At 39.6% G+C, this 27,453-nt stretch overlaps 1 protein-coding gene across 1 annotated transcript in view; it reads left to right on the top strand.

The window, feature by feature from the left end:
* The window catches only part of LOC105398384 (protein sickie), a 144,904-nt gene that overhangs the window by 1,911 nt on the left and 115,540 nt on the right, over positions 1-27,453 (top strand). The window lies entirely within an intron of this gene.

Raw genomic sequence — 27,453 nt, 5'->3', positions numbered from 1 at the left:
ATCTTTTATGAATACAGAACATTTTTATTTTATGCTTCATAACATAGGTCACACGTATTCACAGCACAGCACAACATAAAACGAAATGAGGAACAAGGCTTGGTAATCAAAAGATAGTATTGTAGGTACCTTTTCCCTTTTAGGTAATACTTAATTGTAAAAAATGATTGTAAACAAGTAAACAACAATGACTGACTGACAGACTAGATCCACAGAGAAGGTAATGACTATCATAAATACTCGATGGTTATGATACGCGAGATTGTTATTATTCTACTGGTATTTAAAGTGAGGCCATACTTATTATAAGGATTCCCGTACTATTCGTCATCAAAGACGTCTCAATCGCAAGTACACAACACAAATCGAGATGAGCGAGTGTAAGTAAACCAATTCGTCATTGAAGTAGACCCTGTTATAATCCTGTTATGCATTGTGGTCTTTTAACTTTAGCTGCATACAGACCGGCCAAACGAACGCCAACGAACGGGTTTTGTTGACCTTCGTTGCTCAATCTGCCCCTGTATTATGTATGATAAATGTCCATCGGTGGGCGTTCGTTGGGCCGGTCTGTACGCATCTTTAGGTAATAAAAGAAAAATAAAATGTGGTGAGTATCAAGGGTGAATACTAAACGCTTACCTTATTCTGAGTAAAAAGGTTTAATTATTGTTCTGAGCTCCTAGAAAGTCATAAATTATATTCTGTACGATCTATCAAACTTTATGACAATCAGCTGTTTAATTGTTGATTAGTATGTCATTAATCACCATGAATAATTTCAATTTTATTTAATAATTGTTATTACCTACTGTGTAATTAATTACAATCATAGTTACATCAAATAAATTATGAAAAGTGAAGTTGATAACAAATTTACAGTGTGTGTTCTTTTGCAATCGAATGTCTCATTGGTTATATGTTTGTGTAGGGTGACCATGTTTTTGATTAAGGTAAAACTTTCCACTTTACTTTAGACTTTAAACATAAATATTCGAGATTCTGATGTTTTTTTTCTTAGAAACGTGCTTGGTTAGACTAATACTAACCCCCATTTCCCGCTCAAACGCATTCTAGTTAACACCCTGTATAAATTTAACAATACTGCACCTCGCATGACCAACGAAGCAGGTGTTCGAATAATATCTACTAAAAGTACTTTAAAGGATAAAGAAAAGTTTTACCATCAGGAAAGTTTCAAAGTTGAAATATTAGAACCTATTCTTCACATCGGCATCGCCCAACAAAGATCGTAGACGTCATTTAACTTCCACCCGAAAGAGGCATTTTTCATGTCAACAGTTTTACTACCAATGTTATTATTATTCTATTCCTTTTATCGAATAGTATAGTTTAGGATTAACGATCTAGGTAGAAGTATTACCCCTTGCGACAGCCTTTCATGAATTACTTACCGTACTTACATATTTGCTTGCAGCTATGCTAAATTATATATGAAAAAAGCCAAAACTATATAAGTACAGGAATCCTACAACATCGTTGGTAGGTACATCGTTCATACCGTCTGTTCAGCAATAGTAAATCATTGCTACGCGTTATTTTGTAAGGTTACTATTTATGAATTGATAAAAATTATGGAATGAAACATTTTTGCTACTGTCCTAAAAATACTGGTAGCGCTATCTTTTGTCGAGTAGCTAAGACTGATAAACAATATTATTTTACACAACGATGTTTAAAGTTAAGTATAAATTACCAACCGTGACTTTTGGTTGCATATAGTCAGTCTTAAACACATCATAAATTTTAATAAGATAACTTACTTTAAATATGTTACATTCAAAGCACTTTGGCACTAGCACGTTTGCGCCTACTTTTAAAAGTTCTGCTACTTACCGCTAGATGGCGCTGTAAAGTACTTTTACTGTTATAAACTATTTATCCATGAACCCCAGTGATTCCCTTGCTGTCTGTATATCTCTCGGCACTTGCCTTATTATTCGGAAGCAATCGTGCAGTTAATTTTGAAATGGGTCCATTTAGTAAAATAACGAACGCAGCGCGTTGGCGCGTGCGGGTTCCCATTTGTATGGTGGTAGATAATGTATGGAGGCTCTTTTGTAATTATGTGGTGGCCATTGGATGTAGACAATAAAACTATTACACGTTTACCATTGTTTGTTGTTCGTTTGAGTTTGATATTGTGTGGACAAAGATGAAAATGAAATGAATGAATGATGAAAATGATAACTGCCGACTTTATAGCTTTCCCACTTTTCTGTATAGCACACATAATGTACCTAGTTATAGCTTGTACTCGATTAGACATAATTATAATAAAATAATGTCTAATCGAGAATTGATTTTTATTAAGTACCTACCTACCTAGTTATATTAAAGTTGGAAAAAATAATTGGACCATTAAAAGAAAAACTTGCGTTCGACCTTCAATAGCTTAACGAAAATTTCTAGAAACGCCACGGATCCCTGGTACTCATGAATGTACTCTTTACAAATGCACCACCACACCTCGCTTAGCGGAGCTCAACGTGTATGCAGCGCACGAGTGACCGATAGATGAGAATCAGCTGATTGTGTCGGGTGGCCGTGAAGCGAATCAAAAGCTATTTCGCGTGGCGCCAAACAATATATTATAGCTATATATAGTACACAGTTTCCAGGAAAGATGGCACAACAATGCCATTTCGACGCTAACATTTACACAGGATACAGGGTATAGTATAGCAAAAGTCAAAAGTTACTGAATACATTTTTCTCTATGACTTCTCATTGCCCCTTTCTCAAACAAACTTGCATATATTTTTTAAAAATCGTGAACTGCTGGCTTGGATTAATATTTGAAAATTTTCAGCCCTATTATGAATTTAACTCGACTTTCACTCTGTATTATAAGTCCTTATAGGTATAGACAGATATACACTCCAAATATGTAAGTACATATTAGGTACAATGTATTTCTCTAGTCAGTCCGCCCCCCCCCCCCCCCCCCCCCCCCTCCCATTAACCTTATCTTGTACGACCGCCGACCGGCCTCTTCATACCAAAACACAATATTACGCCAAAACTCTTCAGGAAAAGGTTGCAACAACACATCTAAAAGAGTCATTTAGGTCATTTAGGTTGCTAATGAATACGGTATATAAGAAGGGTTTACCTATCTTTTTTAAAAACGAACGAAGGACAGCAGTCATGCAATCCGTACGGTTAATGCAACGAGATAGAGTCGCGGTTACAGCAACAGTGCTTCGTAACTTCGTGTTTGGTAAGGTAGCGTGACCCCCAGCCCCCTGGCAGTCTCTGGCAGGGTAACTGCGGCAGGGCCACGAGGGCCTCTCAAAGCCCTTCAGGTAAAAGGGTAAATGCTCTCGGCAGGGCTGAAAGCGTTGTAATTTTGACTCGTTTTGAAAGTGAACTCGAGAGGTTTAAAATCCTGAAGGATGTTGTTTAGATGTACTGGGTACGTCCATAGAACAACGTTAGGTGGTTAATATGTAGGTGATACACTGTTCTCCAAATAATTAAAATAATGTCTATTTTATTTCAAACAAAATAAATACGCTTCAAGGATAAACGCTATAACGCTTTACAGATAGCCAGAGGTGCATAATTAGGTAACTTATATAATATTATGTCTAACATAAATACAACGGATAGGTGTATTTAAAATATAGTATTAAATATTTAAAGAAATTATGTACATTATACAATGTGTTGTTTTTCGAACCCGACAAACTTTAAGGGTAGGTGATTTCATCGAGAAAAAACCCCCATATATGTGTTGTCAAATCTCAATATTCTAGAAATGGCGGCCATTTTAAAGTTTTAGATACTTAGTTTTTTCTTATTCTTCATAAAAATCATATCTCGAGATTTAAACGCCTCACGGACATGAAATAAAATACATTTATCCGCAAAAAGTCATCTCTTTCCAATAAAAATATCCACAACTGCCAAAAAGTTACATACAATAAGTTAAAAGGACCTAATCTAGTTTTTTTGACAATAAAAAACAGCAAAAATTGACATTTACTTGAATTACTTTGAAAATAGCCCCCCCTTTGATATTTTGGTATTTTTATGTATTCTTTTAAAAGTATTTGAGTTAAGCTAAACAAAGATACCAAAACCGTATCTGTACGTCGAGGCGGTCAAGAATTATTGAAAGTTAAAACACACCTAACGGAGCTCATGTAAGTTGATTTCCTTTGGTATCATTGTTTAGCTTAACTCAAATACTTTTAACAGAATACATAAAAATACCATCAAAGGGGGGCTATTTTCAAAGTAATTCAGGTAAAATGAAAATTTTAGCTGTTTTTTATTGTCAAAAAAACTAGAGTAGGTGCTTTTAACTTATTTTATGTAACTTTTTAGCAAATGTGAATATTTTTATTGGATAGAGATGACTTTTTGCAGATAAAAGCATTTTATTTCATGTCCGTCAGGCGTTAAAATCTCGAGATATAATTTTTATGAAGAAGAAGAAAAAACTAATTATCTAAAACTTTAAAATTGCTTCAATTTCTAGAATAAAGAGACTTGACCCCACATATGGGGGTTTTTTCTCGATGAAATTACTCGTAGAATCTGCCCTTAAAGTTTGTCGGGTTCGAAAAACAACATGTTGTATATACATACCTATCAAGCTAGTATTTTACATTTCATAGCCTTTCCATAGATCCCGCGAGACAGTGGCTGCAAAGCTAAATCAGAGAGGGCCGCCGGCCCTCCTCGTCGCCTCCCCTGCCGGGGACAGTAACCCAATTACACAAGTACGAGTACGTGCTTCATAGACACGAAACGTGATAGATTTTAAAAGTTTTACAGTTATTTATTGGCCTAGCCTTTTTAACTACAAATGTACATGTGTGCCTTTGCCTAGTGCCTATATTAAAAAAAAATGACTAGACTACCAACCCGCACTTGGCCTAAACCCTTCCTTCATTGGAAGGAGACCTGTGCCCCAGCAGTGGGGACGTATTGGGTCGTGATGATGAAGAATATTTTTTTTGTTTTGTTTTTTCAATTCTACAGCATTATTAGTCTGTATCGTAGGGTGCATTCATGTCACTTCCGGCCAAACCTTAGGTGATGAAAGACTGTTCCGTTTGTCTGGGGGTTACTTGTTACACAGTTGTTCAGTCAAATGAGATTTTAGTTGAATTTCCGTACAAATAAAGAGACATGTATCGGTAGATAGATATAATTATATTTATTTCTTCATTTATGACACAAAACCTTATGAGCTTTTGATTCAGCTTCGTGATATGCTTCGGTATAATGACAACTGTAATTTAGAAATCCCTGCGTAAATCACTTGTCATCTATTTCTTGTGGCTTGACTATCATTCCCCTAAACAACCGTGTTTTCAAATGCCATTGCCAACTTAATTACCTTTACATTTCAAAGAATATCCCTTAGGAATAGAATAATAAGATAAATAGGTACAGGAGGTTGAGGACAGCACACAGTTCTTCAAAAGCGTTCAGCGGAAATGCGGGTTTATATATCAATCCGAGAGCTCGTAAATATGGCACCCCGACATGAATCACGCGTAGAGAATATTAGAGGAAAGAAAGCAGAGAGGGTAGGTACCTTAAGTAACATGAAATGTGTCTCGTTGTTTTACTTTAAGCTTCTTACCACCTAGAGTTTACATTTACGGTTGTATTACTTAGGTGGTTTATCATTAAGTACATTATCTAAGAATCACATAGTTTAATAACATATATGGACTTATTCTACTTAACTATGGACACGACTCTGCAAAATTCCACATAGACAAAACTCAACTAACGACCTGGACAACATAACTCCGAATTAAAATTATGTGAGCGGAGCACTAACCGTGAACAAAAATAAGACAAGGTAGGTAACGATCGGTAATGTTATTATAACCACCCCTTTGTTTTCACTCATGAATCTTTCAGTTTTTTTTTTAGCTTACAAAAAAAAATACGGCTCATTATAAGGACTATAAAAGTCGTCGTATCCTGTCATAGATATTTCCTAGTTGGGATTTAGATCAGGAGTATAAATTATTTTCTTTTCAAGAGTTATTGCCCCTCGCGGGACGAGCCTTGTACTTGTGAGTAGGTACATGTTTTATTACCAACCGTTCTATTAATTGCTAGCTCCATTTAAGTAATTATCATGTCTGTTTGAATTAGAGTTAACCGAGTGAATTTAATTTTGAGCTTTTACCGCGGAAGACCTAGCCTGAGTTGGCCGGACGACCTCGATAGTTTTTGCCTGAAGAGACAGAAGAGGCACAGGATCATGAACAGTAGGCAGTTTATAAGCTTCATTGTAAACAACAGAAAATAAAGTGATTTAAATTAATATAAACCAATACTTTAGATAGTTTTATCATAAAAGTCGCGGGCTGCTAATACAGGCGTATCATTGAACTAATATTCAGTAATATTAGTTCAATGAACAGTATCTAAAATGGGTATAATTTTTATTACTATACACAACAATATTCAATATAACGACCATGTTGTATAATTATTTGTTACCTCTAGCTGTTCGAAATATAAATACCTAATCTTAATAAAATAGCCAGTGAATCTCAGTCTCGGTGAGATAGGCCGGAGCTCCACTAATTAACGAGTCGCTTGATTGGCGGTGTGCTCGCCTTTAATTATATCTTGTTTCAGTCTACTGATCATGATCAACCTGAAAAGATCTTAGTTTCGCAAATTAAATTATTTCAAAGCTATCCTTCGAAATATGCTTTCTTAAATAAACATCTGAACGGCCATTCCTTGAAATATCTCGGACTCAAAGTGATTTTCTCGAATAATGAGACTATCAAATCGTACTATATCTACGTTCACGGTATTGAAACATGAAGCAGCTGTGTCCCAGTCGTCACATTAATCGTAATCTTTTATCTTGGAGTAATATTTCATACAAATCGGTGGAGTATTTATCAGGAGTTCAGGAGATGGGGCGGACGGGGACGGATGGCGGTGGTGATAATTAGTGCGATGGCGCTATTCTGGGCGTCGCCACAGAATAATAACTAGTATGGCGTGCGTTTAAAGTGTTGCCATGTTTAACTCGATATTAGGATCGATTCTGAAGATGGCACCTTGGTGGTCCTTAATTTTAAAATGAGTTATAAACCAAAATTTTAGAATACCACCTTTAGAATTGAACTTATTGTTTTGTAATTTATCCAGAAGTCACATTCAAAAACCGGTTTATAATAATTATGTCTACGAAAATCACAGCTTTTTGTAAGTTGACTAACACTATCTAATTAAAGCTAAAAAAGCTAGAAATTTAAGCTTCCATATCTATATCTTTAAGCAACATTATGTTACATATTAAATTGGCCATTAATTGACGACGTCTTCGGCGACTGGCAACACTTATATTGTCGACTCTTGTCTATAAGTGGCTCAATCAGTCAATCCAGTGTTCGTAGAGAAATATCTGTAGAGCAGTGATGCACAGACCGCGGCCCGCGGGCCGCATGCGGCCCGCCGGTCGAATACTGGTGGCCTGCCGACAGCATAAATAATACTCTCGTACATTCCAAAAATACAATAACTACAATCATTTTCAGAATTATAAGAAAATGTCTGAAAAATCCAACAAAACTGCGATTAATTCCAGTTATGTAGAAAAGCTGGATATTGTGATTATTTGTGATTCAATCTTTTCAAGACAGATTTACAGAGTTTAAAAAGTGAAACCTGTGATGGACATATTTAGCAATCCTTTCACGATTTCAGTTGAAAATGCGACAGAGTCAATGCAGTTAGAAATTATCGACATTCAAAACGACCAAGACTTACGCAACAAATTGAACGAAGGAGACTTGATGATTTTGATAAACTTTTACCGCTGCATTGATAAAAATGTGTAACTACAAAGAGTTGCGCAAAAACGCTCTGAAATGTGCCAGCTTATTTGGTTCCACCTATATATATGTCTTTTTTATGTGTTGAAAAGAAGAAGAAATAATAAAAAAGATTGTAAGCACTGTGCTGTGCCACGCTACAAATAAATAAATTAATTTTCAATTTTAATACATTATTATCAATTCTTTATTGTCTTTAATTACCTTTACATATACTTCCGACGGCCCGCCATCAGTTCATAATTTGCTCAAGTGGCCCCTAGTCTTAATAAGTCTGTGCATCCCTGCTGTAGAGGAACTGTCGCGTGTAGTCTCTTCGTGCAATATTTTATAATTTTGTAAGGGGAGTTATAGGGTTAGGGTTGTTTTTGATGGAGAGTATTTGTGATGGAGAGGGCGTTAAGTGACGCCAGTTTAATACTTCTTGATGTTTGATTTACTTATATATAATAATTTTAGTAATTAATAATTCACCAATGTATAGTATAAAGCAAAGTCGCTTTTCGCTGTTTGCGTTGCGACTTGCGAGCTTCGCTTACCGAGCTAAAGCGAAGACTGGCGACATTGAAAACTGGAAACATGTAATAATTCTATTGATTGTTGCTTCTAATAAGCATATTGAAATCGAGTGGAGTGGAGTATCGTTTTAACTTGAAATAAATTCTTTTGACTCGCATCCCACCCACTAACACCCACAAAGGGCATAAAAAAGTACCTCGTTGGCATGAAAAGTAGACGAACTTTAAAGAAGCTTTGGTAACGATTTCACAAACAGGCTGCATTACAGTCTCAAAAACCAAGAAAATAGCATAGAGGCAGTCTACATCACCGCCGTCTGACATTAGTGGCGCTGCTGTCGTCTAGCATTGTTAGATTGTTACCCAAAGTTGTATAAACTGAAGAGCTTTTAGTTCCGTTTTCAGCCGCGTCCAACTGTATGTTCACCTTAGTATTGCCGTGTGCAAATCTCGTTTCATCTTGCATTGTGGAACAATCCTTTGAGTCTTCCGGTTAAAGGCTGCCATGTGCAGGTGGATTGGGGATACTCCGGGGGGATCGCTTTGCTGAAACCACACCTTATGTGCTGCTGAAAATTTTATGAAATTCTGATTTCAGCAGCTTTGTTAAATAAAGTGTATACATGAGTATTTTATCATGAAAGTGCTTTGTAAGTTAAAAACTTGATTAAATTACTGGGCGGAAAATAAAAGCACATTAAGTCCAATAAAAGTCTGTCTAGACAACATGTGAAGCACTATTACTATTACTTACTCCAATACGAGTACAAGTATATATACTTAAACTAAAAGAAAATAAGATGTGTCGTGTGATTCCCGTTCGTGCCCGTAGTTACTTCTATTGATAAAAATTGGCAATCGCGTCAAAGGGAGCTCTTTGAGTAACTCAATCTGTCGTCCAAAGCTCCGAAGGGACAGAACTCAAATAGATGTTCCGTCTTGGTTCACATCCGAAACTGTACATCTTCCGTTCCTTATTCAATTTGTGTGCGTGCATCTGCATCCCCGCGGGTGACGCGCCCCGATTCGCGGCGGCTCGATGGTGGGAGTAGCGTCGAAAGTGATGTCCATTAATATTTTTGTGGCTACATTTTCAAAGCAAATTTCATGGTCTGATAGTAACTTATGATTTATTCAGTCCTATAAAATTTTAGAATTTCAATGATTAATACTTAGCATAATACGTCATTTTCCAACGAAGTTAGGTATCATTCATAGTGCAAATATGTTCATTTATAAAACAATATGTGCAAAAACCATAGAAGTATTTCAGATTATAATTCCTGATAAATAATGAACTTCAGACCTTGGAATTTATGAACATACTTACATAGTTATATACAATAAGGGCATAAACACTATATCCCTGAAAAAATCTATATTACCCATCATAAAGACGAGCGTTTTTCTATCAAACGTGACTTCCTCCGAGTTTCAATTGAAGAAAGTCGACTTCATCTAGACTGTCGAAGGGCGTGAATCAGGCAGTATCCCCGCGTGCGGCAGGGCTGATCGATCCGCCCCACAGTCGCCGCCGACGCGCCGCGGAGCGCCCACGCCCGCCCGCGAAGCCTCCGCTAGGCGGGAAAACGACGACCGTGAAAACGGTTTGTTTATGTACGCCGAATCGGGATTTTTGAACGCATTCGCGAGTGCTGGTGAATTGGTGATAGACTGATAGTATTGTACTTATCTGAAGAGTTCGACAGTTTGTAAAATAAAGTGTGGAGGGTTATGGGTGAACTTTAACTTTGGAAACTTTTTTTATGCGTTTTTAAGCATTGGATCTAGAAGAGGTTTTATTAATTTACATAAACATAGATAAACCATACAAAATCTTTGGCAACTTTCTACGAAGAATAGGTAGTAATCTAATAGTAATTTGACCAAGTTTTGCTGAAAGTTATTATTCTGTGCTGAAAGCTTAATCTCATCCGCTGGTCCTTTTCAGTAAAAAATACGCCATACATGATTCGACGCCACAGATTCATGATAATGATAAAGTAAAAATTATATGCATGGTAAAACAGACCATATTAAGGTAGATAGCAGCAAATAAGATGAAGTGCTAATCCATGCAAATACCACCAAATAAATTAAAACCATAACATAACCGATAAATTACCTAACTTTCCGACTCTAAAATGATTAAGTCACAATATCCCCTATTCCCATTTATTTCCGTGAGCCCTGATGCGTGTTCCACCGCCAGTTCTCCATCAGGGACCTGTCAGAGGCGATTACTCTCCTCCCGCCCCCCTCCGATGGTTCCCCACCCCCCCTGCCCCGGGACGTAATCCCGACATCTCACACGCAACGCCCGTATTACTCACTAATCCGTTCTGTTTCAATGAATGCTTAATTGATTGTTTGAAATAGTCTTCACGGCTGTGGTAGGTATTTTTAAATTTGAGTGGAAACCCCTACGTTTAGAGGTATTACACAGGTAAATATTGATTGAATAATCTACATATAATAATTATATGTACTTGTAACACTCAAGGATAAATGCATCAATATGTATAATTGACAATGGTTTCTAAAATCCGTTAGGTTTTGAGTCTATTCGTTACAAAATATAAATTCTCTAAATAATTATGTACAAACAAGCTAAACACTTCCCCTGAAGTAGCAATGCATTTCAGGATAATTTATCTTGTTTCCTAGAATATTTGGCAACCACAAGTGTAATTTGAACCCGTCTATCAGTTGTCTCCGGAAGCATAGCACAGTTCCGGTCACCGGCACGCCGCATGGAGAGTATTGGAGAGACGACACTAGATTAGATATATGTAGCTTCAGAAGTTGTTCTCATTGTACATGACTTTTCGATGTCTCTGGAAGGTGTAAAAACTCACACTCCGCTTGCAGAACTGAATATCTTGTTTTGCGGCTGTGCTCATTAGCATTCTTGTCTTCAGTAGCCATGGCATTTTTGAGCTCTATCGACTCATATCATGGAAATCGGTAACGTTTGCAAAATATGCTGAATTATTATGTTTGGAAAAATAGTAAAAAATTACAAGGTAATAGGAACGATTCATGTAGGTATATGCAGTGCATGTACTTATATTAATAATAGGTAAATAAAAGCTTTACTGAAACTTTATATCGTACAAACCGTAGCAAGGTTTCACAATCACTATTTCAAACTAGGTGTGTTAATTTTATGTTCATTGATAAATAATAAATAAAAACTTGTTTAAGCAACTGGCACCATATAAATATAACTTTACAATCCAAATGTGTCTCCTCCAGTCAGTTACAAGCCGTGTGTCTCCTCCAGTCAGTTACAAGCCGGGCTCATTAGGGCTCAAATCAGACAGATACCATTTCAATGCCCTTTGTCTCACAAAACGTCCGGTCCTTCCGATGTCGAATGTAAAGAAACGAATGCATTTACCATAGCACTTTGAACTCTGTATTGTTGTAAGAAGGTGTAAAATTTAACTAAGGAGACGATGGCAGCTCAAACTCGCTTTAATTACGCTACTTGTAATTAAATTCAAGTTTGGAAATTTTCCTGTTGAGGAATTTTCGGACTTGCTGCCAATGTCGTGAATTTATGGTTTTTCTTTTCGAAAGAAATACGCTAAATCATTTTCAGAAAAAAATGTAATTCCTGACATTTTCATAGATTTAGTTGAATGCTGAAGTATTATGTAAGCAGATCTTTTCCAGGGTACACCGAATAAGCAACGTAAAGTACTTACCTATAAGTACTATATTCGTGTCCACATCACAATCACGAAGCGCCAATAAGGTGAAGCATAGCAATTTTGCAATAGACACTACACATACCCAGCTATAAATAACAGCTCAATTCCACCAAATTAGCTCATCATAAACAATTTCACACGTCCATAGCACGGGCAGCATTGCATGGCTTTATCCCCTTACTTAGTGGCTAATAGTCGTGGCGGTCGCCAAAGGTGCCAATTTGCATTTTAATCGCATGCTGATTTGAAGTAATGCTCACATCACATTAGTATACATACAGATGCAAGTTGGTTGGTTGACGACATGAGGTTGCGGCAGACGACATGTCGCAATGTCATCACTGGCTCCCTATCGCGAATTTGTTTTGACAAATATATTCAGATTCAGATTCTATTGAATTTGAAACTCTTCGTAAATATTACTTCGTTTTGACTTGGCCACCGGGCCCGTGGTTTCTATGTACTTATAAAGGGATTAGGGCAGTTAGCGTTATGATGGTCCGTCCAAAGAAATAAAGAAGTAATAAATATATAGTGACCTGAAAACCTGTAGTGACGTCGCGATACGTTATCCGCTGCCACTTCATGTCGTCGGCGGCCAATTGGCACCTTAATGCTGACATGCATACGTATATTGCATATACATGCGAGTGTGCATGCATTATGTAAGCTTGTGTTGGGAATGTAGGAATCGCGGGTCAATTGCATGCTGCATGCTGTGAGAACTCGCACTCGCCCGAGTGTTTGATACTTCATTGCAGAGTTTTATACTGTGAAGTCGAAACTAGGATGTAAATGGACAAAATATAAAAAAAATATGTGTAAATTTTAAATATTAAATAATATCACACGGTTTTAATCTATCTAACAAATGATAGGACAGGTGCTAAAAAATTACTGAAATAATTTATTTATTTATCTTTCAGAGCCATGTCTTAGGAAAGTCACAAATAATAATAACTTCTTATAGCGTAATCACTACCGGTGGGCACGAATCCGCATTCCTCGCTATAAGCCGCCATATACGCTCCAGTCATTTTGCCTCTGAGGACTTGGCAACTACTGTTATCGTATATGCAGGCTTCGGCCTCCTCGAGTAAAACTTTTAGCCGGCTTTCGTTCTCTTGCCTGTAGGTCTGCATGATCGTTTTGCAGGACAAGAGATTTACCTGCTTTGTGGCGGTTGTAATTGCCATAAATTCGATGGCGGCATTCTCTAGATGGTCGTTTGAGGTGGTAGCTGTTTTCAGCTTCGGTGGGACCACCTGGCCCATATCCGCTCGAGTAATTTTCCTCTGGGCAAGCCTTTTTCCAGTTTTAGGTTCTCTGGAGATTTGGCGCCTCTCGGGTGTCCTCTGTGGTTTTCCTATAAGGCTTGAGGCAGCTGCTTTAAAAGCCTGGAGGAACCCTTGGACACGCCCTTGCGATGTTAAATTGTGCATCCTCCTTTCCATGTTCCGTTGTTCTGAAGCGGCGACAGCCCCAGCGGTCATCCTCTCCTGTAGGCGTTCAGATCCGGTGACCAAGTATTCGGCTTGTTGGTGGCAGTTGTCAATGCCCCTCGCAAGTATATGACCTTTGAGAAAGCTTAGATCTTCGCCTCTGTCCTCGTACACCACTATTTCATGATGTTTTGAGGCTTTTAGGCAACCCAGCTGGTCAACAATTTCGCCTTTCCTATACTCGATCACCATTGCGTCTACGCTTATTATCCTGGGGACGTTACTGTCTAGCGCTATCTCTCCAAGCTTACTGAGCCATGAGCATGCCTGAACGAACGGGGTGTCGTCGGCCCACTCGAATAGTGCGATGGTCTTGTTACGCCATCGCACTAGTCTGCAGGGCTGATTTCCCAATAGGGTTACTGGCAATGCGTCGTAGGCCTTACGCTTCATGGTAGCCTTCGATGTGCTCCCATTTAGGAGAGAGGCTAGGCCGGGTGATATGGCCACGCTCTTTCGCGCCCCTGAGATACAGAAGCTGATGCCGAATCTTTCACTGCTTCCGTCCATGAACAGAGCCACGCTTCGGAGTCTTAGTCTAGCTTCACCTTTTTCTCCACAATCCAACAGCTGATGTGTTGCTGTTTCTTTAGGAGTTGCTTGTGGTGGTGCTGTGATGGTTGTGACTGAGGCTTGAAATACTGGTATTGATTGCGGGTCGGGGCGGGGTATGGTGCTGTTTCTCCTGGCTGCTACTCTGAAGACACGATCTGAATATGATAGAAAATGAGGTCTATGCTTGGTGTCTGCCAGAATATCTTTTAATTCTGACTCCACCAAATTCCTGTCTATCAATGTCTCCAGATCCTGTCTTGCAGCAAGGAAACGGGGGCAGTCGAGAATTATATGCCAGACCGATTCAATGATGTTGGGGTCGCATTCACATTCTGGGCTTTCTTTGAGTTTAAATCTGTACAAATACTCTCCCATCCCCCCATGTCCAGTCAACATTTGTACGTGAGCAGGGGTCAGTTTGGCACTTCGCGTAATCCGGTAAGCTTGGTTGACATCCGGTAAGAATTTACGCGTGACTGCTCCTGTACTGGATGTCGCATATCGGTCTTGCCATTTCCGGACCGATTCCTCTCTGATCTTTTTCCTGACATAGGACAGGGGGACTTTGTCATAGTCGTGGGAGGTGCTTTGTAGAGCTGCCGTTTTGGCGAGCTCATCGGCTCTTTCGTTCCCGGCAGTTCCAATGTGTGCCCTCAGCCAGAACATTTTTATCTCCCTGCCCTCGCACATGACCCTCGCAATGTTTTCCTTTATGCTTCTTGCCAGGGGGTGGCTCAGTTTCGGATTTCGGAGCAGATCGAGTGATGATCTCGAGTCGCTCAAGATGTTCACTTTGTTATCCGTACTAGAGCTCACCAGTCTTGTTGCCCTGTGAAGGGCATAAAGTTCCGATTGGAAGACCGTGCACGACGGGTGGAGACCAAAAGTCTCGGACAGTTTTTCTTTTCCATCCTCCCACCAACTTAGGGCGGCGCCGACTTTTCCCTCTATCTTGCTTCCATCCGTGAAGATTTGGGAACCGGTATGCAACGGGTTGGTGTTTTCAAAGAACTCGTAGTTGGTAGAGGTAAGTGTGGACGGATGTGGTAAGTCCAGGTACCCTACTTTCCGTTCGAGCTCTTTGCCTGGCGGGAGGTAGTCGGTTGACAAAAGTTTTTTGGATTTGTACAGATTTGCTGCCTCCTGTATTCTGAGATCGAGAGGCAGCAATCCCGATAGTGCCAGTGCAGATGTGAGCGACACTGTTCGGTAGGCTTTGCATATTTTCTGCGCGAAACCTCTTTGCAGCGAGAACAGTTGTTTTTTGTTCATTTCCAGTTCAACGGCTTCCGACCAGACGCTTGCGGCGTATGTCATGATGGGCTCCACTACTGCGATGTATATTGTCCTCACAATTTCACCGTTAAGTCCCCAGGTTACTTTCGCCGCTCGCGCTAGCTGTTTGTAAATATCCGCTGCCTTTTTACACTGAGCGGTAATATGAGCTTTAAAAGTTAACCTGCGGTCTATGATGAGGCCCAGCAGTTTTATTTCCTCTACGAGATTAATTTTTGTGCCAGCCATGGATAGTTGAGGTAGATCGTACTTCATCTTCTTTGTTAGTAGCATCGCGTTGGTCTTATGCGGTGCGAAGTTGAGTTTGTTCCGAGTTCCCCATTCCACTATTCCATTTAGTACTTTGTTCGCTGACTCCTCTAGGGTATTCACTGCTTGACCTGTGAAGACAAGGGCCACATCATCTGCGAAAGCTTGGCAATACACTCCCTCAGCCTCTAGTTTGTGTAGCAGTGAGTCGAGTATGATGTTCCAGAACGTCGGTCCTCCTATGGAGCCTTGGACACATCCTTTAGTGGTTCCCTTCTCACATGCTGCACGAGCGTAATTGACCTTGATTTTTCGGTCACTGAGATAAGAGCATACCATCTCGTACAGATTTCGTGGGCACCTTTTCTTTGTCAGTTGATGTTTTAAAGCGGGCCACCATGCGTTGTCGAAAGCACCCTCTATGTCCAAGGAGATGAGAATGACGATGTTTTTACTGTTTATTCCCTCTCTTAGGTGTTCTACGAGGTCATAGAGGGCGTCCTCGGTTCCTCTCTGAGGCATGAAGCCGTACTGTTTTATGTTAAGCGTCGGAAAGATATGCCACTGGATGCGACTGACCATTAGTTTTTCAACAATTTTTCCGAGAACTGAGAGTAACCCTATTGGTCTGTATGATTTTGGGTGTGTATAGTCCTCTTTGCCAGTTTTCCGCAAGATAACCACGTGGGCCGTTTTCCATTGGGATGGGAAATGTTTAAACGATAAGCACTTATTGGCTATCGCCATGAACACCTCCCTATCGCACTGAATGGCTGCGCCACAGATATCGGCAGTGAAGCCATCGGATCCGGGGGCTTTTTTTGCGTTCATTGCTTGTAGCACGAGGTCTATTTCTGCGGCAGTAAATGGTGGATCGTCATCTTTAAGATCCTGAGGTATGTTCTTTGTTTTTTCTCTCAGTTCCGCATGGAATAGTTGGTCGGTGCTTACGGAGTCATCTGGGTAGAATGTCTTGGCTAGGAGTTCCGCTGACTCTTGGGGGGATAAAGTGTTGCCCGCAGGGTCTCTTAGAAGCATGTCTTCCTGCTTGCCGGAGGTTTTCTTTATGACCCTGTAGATTTTGTCCCACATGCTTTCTTTTTCCTGAGTCGTACAGAACTCCTTCCAACTTTGTGTTTGGGCTTTCTCGGCTTGCTCGGAGTACTCTACTTTGGCTTTTTGATACTCTTCTATGACGTGAGGCATTCTGGAAGCAGCAGCATTCCTTATTCTCCTTTTTTTCCTCAGAACATCTTTTTTTAGATCTTCAAGCGACTTTGACCACCATGGGGGCTTGAGTTCCCCGTTCCATTTTCCTGCGGTTGGGATGGTTTTTTCGCAGGCTGCATGGATGGCTTCAGTATACGCTGAGATCATCTTTTCAAGATCTTCTGGGTTATCACACTCTTTAACAGATGAAATTGTAATGTTTTTCTCAACTAGGAGCAGTTTCAGTTTTGACGCAAATTTCGACCAGTTCGCCTTTCTGGTGTTATAGATACGCGTTGTGATTGGCTTGAGATGTTCTAGTGCCTTTCCCGTGCGCATTGCGAAAGTGATAGCATTGTGGTCTGAAGTTATGAGATTTGCGTCGACTTTCCACTCCTCGATCTTACCCAGAAGGGACGTACTGCAGGCGGTAACATCTACCCTGCTTTTGCAGATTTTTCCATTTCTGTAGGTTTCGAAGGTTGGTGTGTCTCCTGTGTTGAGAATATGGAGGTCCATTTCTGTTAGGAATGAGCTGTATGCCGCTCCTCTGTCATTTTCCGAGACGCTTCCCCACCAGTGACTCCATGCATTAACGTCGCCTGCTACAATAAGGTTCCGCGTGTTCAATTTGCCACAGAATGTCTTTGTCCTCTGAATATACGGATCTATTTCCTGATCCCCCTCAAAGTAGACTGATACCAGGCCCAGTTTTCGTGCCCTGGGAACGCAACATCCCGAAACTCACTCTCCCACACAACAACCAAATGGTGGTCGTAGCTCAGTGTACCAGGATTATGCTAGAGGACAAAATCCTAGCAAAAGCGGAAACCATTAACGCTACCTGGAATAGCTGGACGATGCCCACCATCGCTTGGGTGAACGGGGTACCTGGATGTGGGAAGACAACCTGGGTGGTAAATAACTTCGATGTGAGCAAAGACACCATTATCACCACGACAACTGAGGCGGCCGTCGACATACGAAACAGGCTAGCGCATAGGATCGGGGACATGGTTAGAACTAGGGTACGTACGATGGCATCAGTCCTAGTAAACGGCTTTAGAGAACATGTCGGATGCCAACGCCTGATAATTGACGAGGCCCTGATGAACCATTTCGGGGCAATCGTAATTGCCGCCCGCCTGTCCCGTGCCAGTGATATTGCTCTAATCGGAGACATCAACCAGCTACCGTACATAGACAGAGAGAACCTATTCGAACTAAGGTACAGTCGCCCAACACTGGTAGCAAACATCACCCAGGAGCTGTTGTGCTCATACAGAAACCCCATGGATGTTGCATACGCCCTAAGAGAAGTATACTCAGGCATATACGCAGCCACAGCGCGTATCCAATCCCTGCAGATGAAAAGGTTTACAGACGCAGCAATTCCAAAATCCCAAACTAACACTCTATTCCTGACGCATACACAGGAAGAAAAAGAGACCCTGACCAGCCAAGGGTTTGGAGAAGGAACGGGATCACGCGTCTTAACCATACACGAAGCACAGGGATTGACGTACGAATCCGTCATTATCATAAAAACAAAAGATAAAATAAAGTTGCACGATAGCATACCTCACGCAGTAGTGGCGCTGTCGAGGCACACCACCGCCTGCACCTACTATGCGGATGACACCGAGGACGCTATCGGCAACCTCGCTAAAACGGCAATAACAGCACCGAAGAAACGGATCCTCGAGTACAACCTAAAGATGGCAATAAAAAATCGGGACAAAGAGGTCGTTGCCCAGCAATCAAGGCTTTTGGCAACGCAAAATGGAGCGGAATAGGAGAATTTTGATTTTAATTTTATATTGACGGCCAAACAGTATTGCATGTAGGTATTTTATAGTTTTGTTATGTATAGTATATAGCATGTATTGTATAGTTTTGATATGTAGGTATTGTATAGTATATCATGAATTAATATTATCTGTATAAGAACTAACCAATAAAATTAAGATAGTTTTAAGAACACTGTCACACATTAACACCAAGCAAAACAACAGCGATGACAAAAGGAGTGTGTGGCCACTGACAGGCGTCTGTTAAGTTCTCTGAAGACAGCTGACACTGGCCCTACCCTTCAAATGTTTGTTGCCATTATAATTGTAAGTGTGACTGTGTGAAACAAAGAAAAAAAAAAAAAAACAAAAAAAAAAAAACAAGAAATGCACAACTGGGGGTTTTTAGTCGGTTAAAGGCCGACACTACCTGGGTCCCCTTCCCAGGTGTCTGTGTAGATTTTCCTCCAGGAGTGCAAAAAAAAAATATTAATAATATACCTATAGGTATATATATATATATATATATATATAAAAGATAAAATATATATATTATAAGCTTCCACATTGAGTAGTGAGTAGTTAAAAGATGAAGATAAAAAACAACCAAACTCTCACAATATATTGATCTCTCAAAAAGGCACGGACATAAAGTCTGTGGAGTGATAATAAAATCTTAAAAAAAAAAAAAAAAAAAAAAAAAAATCACTACCGGTGTTAAAATACTTGCTAACAACCCTCCACTTACATCCCTTGAGCTTTAACTGTCAAGCAACTTTCAACCTTGTTACGTAAAGGTTTAGCACCATGTTTGTTATTAGTTGTGTATGTTAGCTGAAACTAGGTATATCACGTTTCATTTGAAGCGACATTCTAATTAACACCTTATAATTATGTATCCCTGAAGGGATTTTAGGTTTTTTGTTGTTGTATAAATTATGATTCTGGCTGTTATGTTGAAAAAAAACCTACGTACTAAGGGTTCTTCTTCTTTCTCTTGCCCTCTTTCCAGTTCATCTATAAGTAGTTGGGCATCCTCGTAATTCGGCACCAGGACATTCTATCCCGGGTTGTCAATTTGCTCAGGTTTTGGGCTTTTTTCTTGATATTGGACCACCATGTTGATGGCCCAAAATTAGAATGATTTAAGAAGAAAATACCAGAGAGTTTAGTCTCTCCTCAGTTCCTTGCACTAGTTCACTACAATAATAAAGTGAATTGTTTTCTTTCCAATTCTGTCGTGTTTCTTCGGTCTCCAATTACGTTGACTATTCAAACACAATACGATGGAGTTAAAAATAAACATACGGGCACATTGTCAAGTTCGCAGTTAGAAACACTAAAATAGTTCGGGTATTCTGATGGCGCCACCGTCTTCGTCGGCGATGGCGGGAATAAGGATTGGTAGTAATTTTCAGAATGCCTTAAAGTTTTATTATTGTTTGAAGGTATATACCTTCAAACAATAATATTCTTCAATAATAATAGGGCCATAGAACAACGCCAACGCGGACTGAATGGGGCTGATTGTATAGCATTTATTTTCAGTTAGAGGGGTAACTAGTATATTTAGGAAAATTGCATTAGTAGCGAATCTAACGAATTTCGGGGTTTGTTGGTGGTTATTATAAATAACCTAAACTGATTGTACCCTTAATTAGTTGCAAAGATTTTTTAAACTATGTTTCAGTGATATAACTAAATACTCTAAAAGTTTTTTTAAAAATTGTGTGATTTCCGTTAATTTCGTAATTTACCTTTACTATTTCTCATCAAATGAAGTGTCGCCGTGCGCTGAGCAGTAGCACATGGGGTGGCTATTCTCGGCACGAGTCTGCTTTACTACTGAGATTATTTCCATTTATTTTGTTTGTGACATCCAAGGAAACATATACACGGTGAGGTGGTTCGTTGAACTGATTGAAGTGGGAAATAAGTAGAGCTGAGAGAATGTGAAAAATGCTCAGCCATTTCACACTCGGTTGAGGTTTGAAGATGAAGCGCAGTGTGGTGTGAAGACAATTCCTTTTAATTAGGGATGCGGGTGAATTAAAACTAGAAAATCCTGATAAATGTGTGACATTGATGGTTATTTATCAGCATTCTTATGGTTTGCGTAGTTAGTAATTTATAGACGTTCGATAAATAACTATGGCTATGGCTTTTTTACTTTGACTTTCGTTCTTTCATTGCAGTGCAGTGGTGGTCAACAACCTTAAATACAAACTGGCACCCGTGTCTAACCCCATACAAAACCCGCTCTACCAATTACACCTACAGAAACATCTACCTTTATATCATACTCGTGCCTTTTCTTGTAGTCAATAATCTCCGGTCAGTCCCACCGTCCCACCGCTGTGTCATCTCGAATTCGTCATGTCATCTAAACGCATTTATTCCCCTCACGGACGAATCGGGAAGTTATTGACAAAGGCACCTAGATACGCGTAGATACGTGGGGAAGGGGAGGAAGTCTTGAAAAAACTCTGCAAATCGACGGGGAATAAGTGCCAAGGATCAATGCTCGCCAGTGAGGTATAGCTATTGGTTTTGGAACGTTCTGTTTGCTTAAGAAGATGATTTTTTTATTGAAGAGTGAGAAATTTGTCACTTTATATTAAAATTTGTCACAAAGACTGTTTGATCTATAATTATTGACCATTTAAAGCCTTAAAATTGTAATTTCACTCTTCAGAGAGTTGTAATATCAAGTTTGAAACATCAGGCACTCTCCCAAAGCGGTAAACAATTTACTGGTTTAAACAACTAAAATGAAACAAATAGCTATCTTAAATAGCACACATAAAACTGGCTTAGCGTCACGTAAAGGGAAAATTCTTATTGAGACATATTTGGAAAGGTCCGAATTATAGGCGCCTGTGCCGTTTCAGATAATAGTGGTCCGGTCTCAAGTCACAAGCGCCGGCCTCTGACACGCCCTCCTCCACTATTTGTATATTATTTTTAAAATAGTAGGTGTTATAATATAACAAATAAATGTTGGGTTTTATAAGTAAAACCAGTGGATTAAAAGGATTGTAAAGATATATTGAAGAATAGTTTTCACACGACACAGGAAGGTATTAGTGGAAGAACTAAGTGACTTTTCTATTGACAAAATAATCTACAATAGACAATAGAAAAACTAAACTGTTGGTTGAGTTTACAAACTCCTTTCAATAATAAAAAGGCGGGTGTAAGTTTTATTTGTTTATAGCAATTTTAAGCTAGCAAAACATGAAGAAGATTTTGGGTAAAATCTATCTAAAATATAGGTAGGTATTCCATTTTGTAACGTTGATAGTAAAGCAGCATCGGTTAACCGTAGTGAATGTTTAACTACTTATGATATTTTCCTCACTAACTGCAACCTAAGCGTCACTAACGAACGAAAATCAACAAAATGAACCCTTTATTACTGCACATTGTCTCATAAATAGACTGAACGGATCAACAGAGCACAATAGCGACTACCCCTGTGTTTGTTCAGTGAGAGCCTCTTGATGACAATCGACGATGACATACAAACGTAACTATATATACCTACGTAGATAAATAACGGATATAGGTACCTACGTCATACCATTCACCAGGGTGTTGCAAAAGCTGTAGGTATACTGATTTTGAACAAAAGTTTTTCAGTATGGTTCCAAGAGTACTTAACAACTTTTGGTAGTTAAAATTTTTGCAACAGTCTGTAGATAATAAGGTGTGGTAAAAAAATACTAGAATTAAAGGTAAAAGAAAGTAAAAATATTACTCACCTACTTTACCAATGTACTCTAAAAAAGCTCTAAAATAACAAAATATTCGTGTATTCCGCTTATCTGGTAACATCTGACATGTTAGTTACACGCGGTAATTGGTGACATGGCGTTTTAATTAGGGGGTGAAATAATGTCATACACTTATTTTCCTATATTTGTTTTAGGTACTGTGTTCAAAAATATTATACTTACCCCTTTTGTAGGTACTTACGATAAATATATATTTGGTTTCTGAAAAATAAGACAAACGAACACATTTCAGTTATTACGGTTATAACCATTTTGACAAGAAACTTTTCATTTAATTTGGTTCGTAAGCACTTTACCCCACAACCACATCTCCGGCTGAGTTTAGATTACAAACTTTGGTGGAACAATTAAACTTATCTTGTATTTAGATAATTTCACACCTTTCTTGCGAGTTGAACGCAGCCTCTGAAACGCGGCTTGTTTTGAAGCCAAAACAACATTACATTTTAGTTCGAGGTGCACGATTTCGATCCTTATTTGTATAAGCTTTAGGTTTATTGCGACTGTATGTGATGTTTGTGAAGGGCCGCAATGTTTATCCACGCACAGCGATCGATAGCGCGGAGTCTCGTCCTGAAAATTGCAAGCCATTGAGGGGGAGCGGGCCATTTCAGCCGCTTCAGTATCGCCTTACCTGCAAATACGTTGCGTTTTATCTGAAAGGGCTGTTGCGTTGTATTTAGTAAGAGATTTGGGCGTCATGGATAATTTATGTAGGGCTCTAGGTGATATGGTATTTGCATCGTTAAAATAATATAAGTATATTTTTTTACTAATAATAAGAATTTAGAAATTCGTCTATTCTAAATTAAATCTTTCTAGAAAGTTGCCAATGATTTATTACTGTACCATATAGTGCAAAAAGTTTAACGATGAACCAGTCTTGATATGGCAAGAAAATACATGGAGCGGCGATTCTCGAAGTCCCACCGCAGTGACCGCACCACCATCCCGGCCAGCTTCAAGATCCCGGAGCCGCACGAGTTCTACCACAAGGCGACCCCCTTCGTGCAGCGCACGCTCCTGTTCGTGGCCGACGAGAGCACGGCGCCCAAGCCCGCCCAGGCCTCCACCGCTTCCACCGCCAGCGACGACCGCACAGAACATGCCCCGCCACAAGAATCGACCTCAACAAAACCGAGTGAACAAGAAAAGTCGCCGAAAAAAAGCTTTTTCTTCTCCCCTTCCAAAAGTTGTAAGCTCCACGGTCGGAGCTTTTTCCGGCTTCAGACGAGCCCTAAGAAGACGAAATCCGAGGCGTCTCCAGCGGCAACGAGTGACTTAGCGGGCGAGCAGCCGGGCGAGGCAGCGGCGGGGGGCGCGGGGGGAGCGGGGGGCGCTGGGGGCGCCGGCCTCATCAGCTACGCGCCCGGCTGGTCGCTGAAGGGGCAACACCTCAAGAAATGGCAGGCGTCGTCGGGGAAAACTACTGTCGAGGTAACGTACAAAGTTTTAGCAATCGATAAAACTCCGAAACAAAAGCGGCGACCCCAAAATAACTTTTCGACCGCAAAAACTCCAATTATTCACCGCCCCGTTACAAAATTAAGGAGTTGTAACAACATTTGAAAGTGGAAATTGTGCATGCAAATCTCAAGTTCGGCGATTGACGTCTGAGAGGGCAGGTGGGGTGGTGCGGTTGTTTTTCAGAAGAAAATGAAAATTTCAATCTAAACGCGCCCCCAGGTAAATACGTCTACAGAGGGCGCCGGGTTGCCTACTCTCACTGGGTAAAGCCTGCTTGGAAATAAATTTATCAACACACGTAAATATATTCTTGCCTCTTTAAATATTTATGTAAGTAGTGCGGAATAAACATTATTCATTCAAAATACACTGGGCTTCATAAATAAGAACGAATGTTTTAAATGCATTGCTACAGTATGAACAGTTAAGTGCGGTTTTCAATATCTTTTAATAGAATACCTATTTGCAAGTTTAATTGAGATAATATTAATATACCGGTTTACTATTAATTTAGCTCCAAGTGTGAGCCAGATTCCCATTTCGAAGTGGCCACAATCACAATAATACGCACGTACAATGCGCATTACGCGCCCCACCGCCCTCTTCATTACCCACCATTTATTTCCTCACACAGAAATGAGGAAAACCATCTGACAACCTTTTGAATGAATGTAATTTGATGAGGGCTGGCCAAATGCTTGTATCGGTTTCTGAAAATTGGGAAATTTTCGGCCCCCTCACTTTGCAATGAATGTAACAATAACTTCAGCTATTTTACCTAAGTAAGTATTGTGGAATTTGTACATTGTTGTGATCAGCCTGAATACGAGTAACTTGGTATCACAATAATAACGCTATTTGTAGATTTAGCGATTGAATATTGAAAATGCAAGTCACGGTGACAGAAAATAACCAGAACTACAAGCCAAGTAGAGGTAAAGTTCTACGTAGGGAACACTAAGGGCTAGTTCTGAATATGTATGAAGGAGGGCCGTGTTGTCTCAGCCTTGTCTGTCACCGGCCTAAGATATGGTAATGAGCCAAACATGCGGCAGGTCAGGTGATAAAACTTTTGTTTTCGTTTCTCTCATGATGAAAGACACAATACTGGTGATAAATAACAATTTAATAATGTATTTGGTTTGTGAGTTGCTATTTAGTTATATTATGTCCTTTTTACTCTTTCACGAATTTATATAGTATGATTTTTATTGCTAACATACAGGTTAACCCTGAAGGATTACTGATAAAAGCCACAATGCACTTATGTTGAACCGTTCTTCATACATAATATTGCAAAACTATATGCCAAGCACTTTCTATAACTATTTATAAATATATTATGTAAGTAAGAACATCCCTCAAGAAGCTCTAAGGAGAGTGAACCATAAAGTATGCACCCTTCATTTGTTTAGGAGTCCTCGTTGTTTTATGAGGTGCCGCGCCTGTGATGGACGGCTAATACTGATAGTGGTTGCGAATTGAGATTTATCCTACACATTCCTTACTAATATTAAGATGAATCGAGGGTAGTTTATGACAAGGGTCTGCTCTTTGATCCACTTTTGATAGAATTGTGTGTTATGTTACTTGAAGTACGTGAGTTACGTTATTTTCTAACGAAATGTTGTAGGTATCTCACAGCAGTAACTATTTCTAACAAAATTTGCTTATTTTAATCTTAACATTGACCGAGGGCAATGTTTTAGGAGGGTAGATTTGCATTGTGTTTGTTTTATATTTTTACTAGCTGTTCCCGCGCGCTTCGCTTTGCCTTTAAAAGTTTTGCCGTGGGAATTCCGGGATAAAAAGTAGCCTATGTTCTTTCCCAGGGTCTAGACCGTATGTATACCAAATTTCATTCAAATCCGTTCAGTAGTTTTGGCGTGAAAGAGTAACAGACAGACAGACAGACACAGTTACTTTCGCATTTATAATATTAGTTAGGATTAGTTAGGATAATTGAGTACTTACTTAGCATTCTTTACTACCTATCCATAAATTTTATACATAATAGTTGGAGTTACAGGCAGTTACAATGCATAATTTACAGCTATCTTGTAAAACTGAGTTACTCCGCAACTGCCCCGTCACCGAGCGTCCGAGAGGAACTCAAACAGAGGGTCCTGTAATCAGTATTGACAGCTTCATTCACAATTCCCGTACATAGCTCGGAGCTAGCCCCCATCCCATGATTCCGCAAAACAGACCATATCACCCTCGTCTTAGGACACTATTCGCTTCAATTGGCAGTTTAGAGGGTCCTTGTTACTGAATATTTGAGGCAGCTACTTATTAGGCTGCTAATTATACAAAGGAGGGGAGTAGTGGGGTGGGGTGCGGGACGTAGGACTCAGTACAAAAGACCTCAACATCTTGAAGACGCTGGAAGTGACACTTTCAATTGCTTTCCACCTTCAGATTGCAGTAATTGAATAAAGCACTGATTCTAACTGTAATTACGATATTGCACTCAGGTTTTAAGTAATAGGTACCTGGGGTGGGCGGGTATATTGATGACGGTATACATAATACCTACACGATATTAGGTAAAAGGTTAAACTGGTCAAAAAAGGATGTTGTATTCAATATTATTATTATTTATTCCATACGCATGAACCCTGGAAATCATTCGTGTATAAAAACACGTCCACGCCCGCAGTGCGATTCTAAAATATTCAATATTCAATCAATCAATATTCTAAATCATTTTAAAATTCAGATGGTATACGGTTATTCAAAATGGCTATAATATACATAAATATACATAGAATGGCTATTTTTCTAGTTGTTTTATAATTATCACTCATAGATTTCACGCAGTTTTTAGTTATAAGATGCAAACGTACAGAATCGCCCCGCAGGACGATTAACAATAATTTGGTTACTTGTACACAAATAAATCTAAATGAACCAGTTGACCGACGTCGGCTAATTGACGGAGGTTACTGGACCGCTCGCTGGAATGTATGTAACGTGATACGAGCGTGTAGCTAATGATGATTTGTGTCCAAATTAATGCACTTGGTAGAGGACATGTCAGTTATTAAAGTGATGGGTGTAAACATGGAGATTTTGGTCCTTGTAATTGATTGGGTCGACTGCAGTCAAGTACAATGTATAAATTAGTGAGGAATGTAATATGATCGATGTAAGTATGCCTTACTGTAGCTATCTGAATATTTTTGTTACACAAATTAAACAAACCACAACGGATAACAAAAGTTTTGTAAGTCATAACAGCACCGCTTCATTTCATCGCTTCATTCGCGAACAATGGTGTAACAATACAGAGGCCAAAAACACGGCCAATAGGTATAGATATAGATACGCATTTTATTTACGTGTATCGGCGGTACATGGTAATGTAAGAACAACAAGAGGCGTTTCAGACCCCTCATACAATTTTGATGAAAAGGACCGCGTTTTCCATATCAGTGCGGTGCATGGCATTACGCGGGTTGCTGGTTGCTGCCCGTTCGCCCGGAAAAG

The sequence above is a fragment of the Plutella xylostella genome, chromosome 15, assembly GCF_932276165.1.
Source record: "Plutella xylostella chromosome 15, ilPluXylo3.1, whole genome shotgun sequence".
Lineage (NCBI taxonomy): Eukaryota > Metazoa > Arthropoda > Insecta > Lepidoptera > Plutellidae > Plutella > Plutella xylostella.
The sequence above is the reverse complement of the archived record's forward strand: the minus strand, read 5'-3'. Positions and strand labels throughout refer to the sequence as shown.